The sequence below is a fragment of the Taeniopygia guttata genome, chromosome 2 (genome assembly GCF_048771995.1).
Source record: "Taeniopygia guttata chromosome 2, bTaeGut7.mat, whole genome shotgun sequence".
In the NCBI taxonomy this organism is placed as follows: Eukaryota; Metazoa; Chordata; class Aves; order Passeriformes; family Estrildidae; genus Taeniopygia; species Taeniopygia guttata.
The window spans coordinates 113,725,253-113,734,897 of record NC_133026.1 but is presented as its reverse complement, the minus strand read 5'-3'; positions in this window follow the sequence as shown (position 1 = coordinate 113,734,897).

The window sequence follows — 9,645 nt, the reverse complement described above, 5'->3', positions numbered from 1 at the left end:
TAGCAAATAAATTAAAAGTAGGAAATCAGGCTAGACCTGATGTTTACTTTGTTGTCTAAAGCCCTTCATTATCTATAGATTGGATTTCCCTGGAAGCTGAAGGAATATGAGTGCCTCAGCTGCTAAACTGGCAAATCAGAGGATCCCCACAAAAAATTAAGAGAATACCCATGATTCTAACCATGTCTGCAAGAGCAGGAGATGAGAGACCACACTGTGGGACCATGCAGGAATGGAAATTAGAAGGAAATTGTTTGTCTTCAATATTTAAGCCATGTTGCATAGGACTCTGTTTGCCTTACATACATCTGTTTACCACCTGGTAAACTGGTGGTGTTTATTTAATATACATAATTCTTTAATATACCATTTCACGACATCTGATTTCCTGTTTTGCAAAGGTTTTACAATGACTTTCTAATCAATTATTTCCTTCTATTTGCATTTTTACAATCTGCTTTCCAAGCAAGGAATATACTTCTACACAAAAGTCAGAAGCCACTGCAATAACTAAAGTAAGAATCAGAATAATAAATACCACTTCTTTTATACATGGAAAAAGTTATTTATATATCAGCAGAGGCAACACACAGAATTCCTATACAAGAAACAACACCCATAATTTGAGAATCCTGGTAGAGATGTCACAATAGAAAAGTTAATTTATTTCATTTAACATTAGGTGGTACTGCATGCAAGAGAGAGGTTGTACATGTTTAATTTTTAAGTGCACAAGCCTTCTTCTTGTCCTAGTATTTTTATGTTTCCAGCTTTTTGGTTCTGGTTTCTTTGCTTTCTTATTAGAAAATTATCCTTAGTATTTTTCATGTGCAACTTTAAAGTTTTCTTGAAAACAGTTCAGTCACTGGTAATGTTTGAAGCCTTAGTATCATTCTTATTTCCCCCAAAACAATAAAATCAGAACTTCAGATTTTATGAAAAGCAGTTTGCCTTAAATTGAGACACAGTTGGACCTACCCTAGTGTTCTAGGTCACTGACAGAGAATGCAAAAAGAACATTAGGTTATCTGGACAAAATTATGTGTAAGGAATGCTTGCCTACTAACAGGACTGCAGGATTAAGGAGGAGGGCCACAGAGGAAGGACAGGATTTCTTGATTCTGTGTTGTTATTCATTAAAGGAGTAAATCTTCCAAAATAATATTTATTAAACTATGACATTTGGGAAAGGGGAGTAAAGAAACAGGTCTGTGATCTTTTTTTAATTCAACAAGGAAGTTGTAAAAAAACATTTAAACTGTATCTGTAATAAATAGCCTTGGAATGTACTTCAATTTAAGCTTTCCCGTAAAACATATTAGCTGCTTTGGTCAAAGATCAGAATTAGCTGTAAAAATTGAAGTTTTTCCCTTTGTCTGGCTGAGACTCAGAGTTTCCAAAGGGTACCAAGAAAGAAAAAGGAGCAGGAAACTTCTGTGTTTGCCCTTTACGTTTAGTCAAATGTGTATGAGCAGCAGTGCCTGGTATACTGTGGTTTCAGGGTGTGTCTAGGATCCAGGACAGTGTTAGGTTCTCCCAGAGCCTCAGCCTTGCTGCTGCCTTCTGCCTGGGTGGCACAACAAGAGGAAAGTTCTGTTTGTGGTGTTCACCAGAGCTACAGCACAAACACCCACCATGCTCTGCCTTCACTTGGCTCTTCTACCACAACTCTCTTTGACTTTGCTGTCTGGCACCTAAATGTTGCTAAAATCTAACAGCCAAACAATATTCCACTGATTGCAAAAATGAAAAAAAAAAAACATTTTCGAAATCACGTGGTTTGTAAATGATGCTCATTTACAAGAGACAAAAACTTCAAAGACTCTTTCTTATAAAAGAATACTTATCTCCAGACACATTTATTTCAGCCTATCATAGTGAGAAAGAACTAACCACCTTGCCTACAACCATAAGTCACAACAAGACCAATGAAAAACAACAAAGTAGAAAGCTAAATGAAAAAATATTTTTAGCACCTTTGCCAAATCAGTGTGCAAATACTCAAAATACTCAGGTATGGAAGAGCATTTTTGTTTGCTTCCCTAGAATATGCTTTTAAGCAAAGGACAGCAAGGGATTACTGACATGAGCCACTGTTTTTGTAGACAGAGCCAACAATTTGCCAGAAAGGGAATTTATCCTGAGTAGGTATTGGCAGAACAGATTACATCTGTGATAGCAGTGACCTGCTTCCACACAAATGTAGGGGAAAAAAACACAGAAGTTTGCAGTCATTTTGAGAAAAGTGTATCAGAAAGGTACTGGATAACAATGTGTCTTCAAACAACGTAATGCTCTGCAGAAATATTCTGTAAAAAAAATGACTATTTCCCTAGTAATACACATTTCCATTTAAGTAGAAACTGTTCCTACAAGTCTGATAAATGCCTAGCTGGCTGCTTGTCCAGAGCTTAAACTTTCTCATCCTGAATAAAGGAACCAAGGAAAGAGTAGGTGAGTCAGAAAAAGGAAAAGTGTGTTTAAAGTTGTCTGCCACCATTCTTGGCACAAACGGGACAGGCTTGTGCTTGTAAGCAAGGACAATTTCTCTGAAAAATACTGCTTCACAATGCTAAGAAAGGCAGAAAAGCCGTTTTCCCTGCCAGTAAAATTCTCTGACTGAACTAAAAATACAGAGGGAGTTGGTATTTTTTTAACCAGTTATTGTGAAACAGATTTGATTAATACATTTCAAATGTATATACAGCATTTTTCTAGATGTCCTATTTTTCCTCACATAAAAAACACAGAATAAACAATACTAATTAAATCTAATTGAATCTTTCCTAATTTTCACTTTATAATAACATGATAGCATTTGGTTTCTTACAAATTAACATCTTCCTTTCAATCACCAACTATCATGTAAGGTCCCTCCAGAGCCTAAACAGCAGAATGAATATCCCTGCTGGTGCTAGTTTGAATTCAAAGTGCATTACACAGAATTGCAGCACACTTTCAACTGAAGATTGAACTGTGCAGCACTTGCTTATTTAAGCCAAAATGTATTTGTTCACCTGAATGATCCTGCAGCAGTAAGCAAGTGATCTGCCTCATTTAATTTTAGTTATCTGGAGGTAAGGTGGTAGACCCAAACTACTCATTTCACTGCCTGATTGCTTTCTGAGAACAGCAATTTATTTTCACCAGCAGATGAGGAAGTTTGGATGGATTTCCTATCCTGAGACGTCCACTTAATTGTTTAAAAATGGGATAAAGGAATTTCAACCTATACTTTTAGTGGTATCAGCTCAAATAGTTGGACATTTAATATGCATCACAAAACATACAGGAAGGATATAGCTAATTTATATCCAAGTTTAAACATACTAAAAATAACATATCTTTTATAACTACATGTAATGCCAAAACATCACCATGCTGCTGATATGTTGTATTATTCCTTCTTTCTTCATTTCATAGATTAGCAATTACTTATAACTAATAAACTTGTACTGATGGGGCAAGCTAGAAACAATGGATTCTGAGTTGATTGCAGCAGGCAATTGAAATACCAGGTATCTTCCCTATGGCTATTTTGAATTAGCAACAGGTGTTCAGACTGGTATTTTAGGTAAAAACCTTCTGGTAAAATCTGGTTCACATCACTCATTCTCCATAGATCAATGTGAAGTGAAAGGTTTTTACACTTTAGAGGATATTATACTCAAAAATGCTGCTGAGGTTAGGAATGAAGTTACTTCCCATTTCTAAATCAGCTTTGGTGAATGTGGCCTTGGCTAAAAGGTTTGCCTGCCCTTTCTTATTCACAGCTTCAGAAAGGAAACCATGTCCTGGAATGCACTGATGTAGACATGAAGTTTGAGTTCAAGTTCTGATTTTTTTTTCTCTTTATTATCATGCAAATTTACAGGGTGCCTTTAAAGATTTTATGTTAACTAGAAATGCTGGTTTTCACTTATGAACAGTAAGCTGCTATAAACCAGAAAATTAAGGCCCTCGTATAGGTAAACAAGGCAGGCTTAACATGGAAGGACAACTAGGAAGGTGAAGAGTTGATTTCCAGAGTGGAGGTGGGCTGTTTGGGAAACCCCAGAGGAACCTGTGCTGTGGGCTGTGCTCATTCCATGGTTTTGTTACTGATCTGGAATAGAGGGTGAAGTAGCAAAATCATGTGACAATATTAAAGACACTTGAATTATTTATATCACTCCCTTCTTCATTTGGCACCTTTGAGTCCTGGGCATCCCTAGAGCAAATGTAATAGCTAGCTACTGGCTAGGCAAACCTCAGATTCATTTTTTCCCCAAATGAACACTGGTCAACATTTTCAGGTTAGTTGACAGAAGGCATGACTCTGTGGGGATGATGAACTGCGCAATGGCCAGAATACAGGAGAAAAGAGGAACTAAGTGACAAAGGCAGATGTGCAAGGGAGAAGGAAAGGTGTCATGGTCCCTGTGAGCCTGGCACTTGAACATATATGTAACTCAGCTTTACATACCAACAGGTACACTAAACTTCAGAAAACACTCTGGCACAATGGCATTCCATCACACACACATATATTCCTTTATGTTGGAAAAGACCTATCAGATCCCAAGTCCACCACTAAACCATTTCCCCAAGGGCCACATGTACATGTCTTTAAATACCTCCAGGGATGGTGATTCCACCACTTCTCTGGGATGCCCGATCCAATACTTGACTACCTATTCAGAGAAGATTTTTTTTCTTAATCTCCAGTCTAAACCTCTGCTGGTACAATCTGTGGCCCTCTTCCAATTTCCTCTTCTCCCTGTTTCTCTCCCATATAGTACAGTTCTCGCTGAATTTTCCTTCAGCTGCTCCCGAAATTACGGAGGGCAGGAGAGACCAGAGTCCTGCAGGAAAATAAACCTGCCCTAGACCTGCTCGCTCCCCAGTTCCTAGCGGGGACGGGACGCCCCAGGCCGAGTGCCCGCCGGTGCCCCGCGCCCGCCGGGCTTGCGGCGCTCCCGCCGGGCCGGCAGCGGCCGCAGGCGGCACCGGGCACTGCGGGGCTCCCGGCACCCCGGCACCCCCTGCTCCGCACTTCATCCTTTTTTTTTCCCGAACATATAATTTTTAATACGCATCAACTATTCGGAAAGAAGGAGGAAAAACCTTCGAGGGTCGCCAAACCACAAGTGCACAGCCCTCGGCGGCAGCACTGATTCCCTGGAGGAAGAAGAGGGCTCGTCCCGTGAGAGCAGAGGGCAGCAGGAGAGACAAAGGCTCCGGTCGCCGCCCGGAACCCACCGGCGAGGGAGGAGCGTCTCTAAGAGGCAATTTCACAGACTCTTCACTTGCTCCTCAAATCCTGTCGGCAAAACTTGAAAGCCATAAGGGTACTAGTGCTTCATTCTTTACCTTTTTCGAGATGGTGGATATTTATATTTCCCGCTCACACTGGGGTGTGTGATTTACAGCGAGAGCATTCACCACTGGAGAAGTCAGAGAGGTCAGTCCCTCTTATCACTCCCTTGTTTTACCCCGGCTTTCACAAGCGCCCAGAATGAGAGGATCGCCTTTCCGGGACACAATAGAATTGTACTTCAAAAAAGAAAGGAAACATGTTCACATGCTTTAAAAGCGCAAGACCCTAAATCCAGCCGATCTTGCCTGACTGTAATGTGCTGTACAAGCTTTGTGCACACAGGAGTGCCCTCTAGTGAATAACAATATCTGGATCTTGAAAGCAATATTTTGTCGTGAATATTTTGCAGTTAAGAGAAATTGTCACGTTTCTGAACTGCAAGTAATTTTTTGCCTTTTCTTTGGAAAACTGCCCCGTGAATGAGAAAATCCATATACACCTTCTAAAACATCTTGTAGTCATTCATATGGCAGGGGCACTTCTTTATGATTTTTGACAAGCGCATTTATAACACCTTAATCATCGAAAGCTTGGCAAGTAGAAAAGACGGGACACAAGAGTGAAATTCGTGCAGCAAATTTTTATGGAAGTACAGCAAGCTATTTAAAAAGACAGGTGCAGAAGACTGCTGGATCCAAAAGACTAGACATGATACAGAGCCAAATTCGGAAACCCTTGGTAATATGAAATAGCAGAAGCCAATGATGTTGCCTAATGTTTATGGGGAAAGAGAAGGATGAACACTAAAAATGCCAAAGAGTTGGGGATGGAGGGCCATAGCTCCTTGCACATGGGGTATGCTAAGAGTAGTGAAGATACAGTTATGAGCATGGAATAGCAATAGTGTCCTCCAGGCCCTGATAAAGAGGCAAATAAATCACTGGTCTAATTTCAATGAAAAGTCATGTATTTCCAGGTTACTGCAGAAGACAGTTGCCCTCATTCACATTCCAATTAAGATTTCCTCTGGCATTACATGGCTGAGATTTCCTTAATGGAGGTTTTTCACTTACTGTAAACATGAGGACATCCAGGATGAAGAGAAGTGTCAAAAAAGAGTGTTGTATAGGTCTGGCACTTAGGAAGATCTAGTCCTCCTTCTCATGAAGCAGATGAAGTTCCCCATGTAGAACAGGTACTCAGCAAGTGTCCTCAGAAACAAACAAAAATATTTCGTCGTAGTGCAGACAAACAGTGTAAAAACTTTGCAAAATCCACAAGCTCTCTTACTTGCTGGCTCTGCAAAGTCTGCACATATGTGGATATGCTTTACTGGCACATCCAAATCAGAAGGACCATGAAGATAATCTGTAGCTCTCTGACACCCACTGCATGGCTATACACATTCGTGATAAAAGCTCTGTATGCTCCTGATATGCTTCAGTTTTGAAAAATAAATGCTTTCTCCCCATCAAGTTTAGATTTGGCTTGAACAATCCATCAAATAACATTGCAATTCTTCATGCTTTTCCTTCGGTTTCTATTGGAAAGCACAAGTATTCCCCTGAAGTGTAACAGGGCACAAGAAAGAAAAAAATTACTTTCCCAGAAACACTGGCATCCTTTTTAGTTGCCTAGACAGATGATATCCCAAGAAATTTTGATAAGGTTTGTCCCAGCAGTACAGCTTATCAGCCATGAGCTTCAGCTTTCAATACATTATATTTAAAGTATTTGGTGAGAGCTGTAACCAGAATTGCTGGCACGAATTCCCCATGCAGGCAGTGAAAAGACCAAGAAAAGGAGACTGAAGACAGGTAAGTAGTCTGAAGTACCATGGAGATTTTGAACCCACTTTGTGCATGTGAGTTTGTGAATTAGGTCTGCTTGCCAGAAAAGGGTCCGTAGTGCTGCAGGAAACTGCAGTCGCCTTCAGCTGGCCCCGGTTAGGCATGCATTTACAGGCACAGAACCCTGAATATTTATACATAGTATGAGTTAGTAAACTTTTGAACAAGTCACTTACTGTGGGAAAAAGTCCTATAAATTTCACCAGGCTCAGAAAGAAGTGTTATTTATTCATTGTTAAAATCTCACAATGTCTGCAGCTGTTCTTACAGATTTTATTGAGGTAACTCTATGAGACTGGAGAATGGATACTGAAATAATTTGCTTTAAAATAAGAAAAGCTGAAAGTGAAACTTTACAGATTTTTAAATTCCTATTTCTTATTTTATCAGGTGTACATTTTCATTTTCTATTTAGACATAGTACACACCATCAGAAAGATCAGACTTGAAGTTCTAGTGGAAAAACTCAAGCACATTCCTACTTAAGCACTTAAGGATGCGTCTTTCCTCCTTATTATGCTTTTCTTCTTGCAAATATCGATTAGCAAATATCTATAACTACAAACATGGTAAAACCATGCAATAAAATAGGCTGTCATGCTCATGGTCACTTTCAATCTGAGTCACAAAGAAAATGTGTTTTCAAATTTTATGCTTTAGATGAATCAGATTCCTATAGAGACACATGCTTCAGATATATTTTTCCAGTCTTATGCATGCATATATTTAGTCCAAGAATTTCCATTAGTCTAAAGCAGAATGCTCTGGCAAAATGTCCTCTGCAGGAGAAATCAACTATTTCCAGTTTCTGAAGCCTCTGTTACTGACTGTTCTCTCAACTACAGAGGATAATTTAAGTAAGGGTTCTTCTTCATCTGTAGCCTAAGGTCAACTAGGTCATGAAAAACAGTGTTGGAAATGTAAATGCAAGATGGCACTTCCTTAAGAGTTAAACAAAATTTGCAGAAACTATATATAAACATAAATGTTGTGAATTTAATTTGGGGCAGGGTTGTAGATATAATGAGGTGTTTTCAGATATCATTAGTGAGGGTAACATACAATATTTTCAGGCCTAACTAGAAATGTCTAATTGGTTTGGCATCTCCAAAACTGATGATCACATTGTTCATTTACCTTACAATCTTTCACTGAGTGAAATTACTCTGTTGAAGGGCCATGTGATAAAAAAGAAATTATAAAATAAAATGGCTCTGAAGATCTCAAATGCCAGCAGTTTAGCAATTTCTATTACTGCCTTTACCCAGTGTTCTTGGCCATATGGGTTCTTCTTCTTTTGTTGCCTCTTGAGCAACTTTGCAAATAGAACATTAATAAACCCCAAGGACTTAAAAAAATACCATAGACCATGACTTAACCACATTCATTTTAGATTGGTTTACTGGGGATGAGGAAGAAGAAGGTGACTTTTACAGTATCTTGGGCTAAGAGGAAGTCTGTAGTTGCCGCCTCACTTTTCCACCAAGGAAAACAATAATATTTGCTTTTAATTACTTTGGGATTTTCAACTGCTTAAATAACATCATTGTTCAGAGAAGAAAAGATTGAAACTAGACAGCTTTAAAATATTGCTACTAGTGAATAAGACTTCTTCTTTAATCACTTGCAGAATTAATATTAGTTATGTTTAATCTTTCTTTAGGTCATATTTTCTGTATGACACTGAAGATTTTTCAGGTTGTTATTCTTAATATCTGTTTAAACAAAATGATGCTGTGAAGATTTCTCTTTGTTCTTTCACACATACAATTCTGCTCATTATTTTTTAAAAAGCACTTAACACATTGAGTTTCACAATAAATCTAACTGTACAGTAATCTCTTTCTTATAAACTGGTAAAAAATAAGATATTTTAGTATATATTTATACATTGCAGGCAAAGCAAGAAAGGAAGTATTTTCACACAAGATTATTTTTCATTAATATCTGTTGTCAATGCTATAAACTGAGATTTTTCAACAGTAAATTGTTGGGAATTTGTTGTTTGTAATTTCAAACCTTCAATTTGATGACATATGGGGCTGTGAAGAGTGTTAGATAACTGCCTTCAAACAATAGGCCGTGAAAATATTTGAATACAAATAAGATTATAATTAAATGAGGAATTAATTTTTTAAGGGGATATGCTATTATGGAGCAGATCTAATTTCTTTCCTCTCTAAAATCTAATTTTCTTAATAGATTCAAGTTTAAAATGATTTTTTTTAAATGCCCTCAAAAAGAAAATAATACCTTGAAGTTTCCTGGCTTTAGCCATACTTTTTTATTTTGAACAAGTATTCTAAAAATGTTCTTTTTTCCCCTAATTACTTGTAATTTCTTGAATTATAGTGTGGTACAAATAAATCACAAAAAGAACTGCTTGCATTATGGCATTCAGCTGCAAATTCTGTATAATTGTATGCAGATATATACAAGTTTAAGCACACAGTCAAGCAATACACTCACTGAATTCACATTTAAACCCAAAGAAGG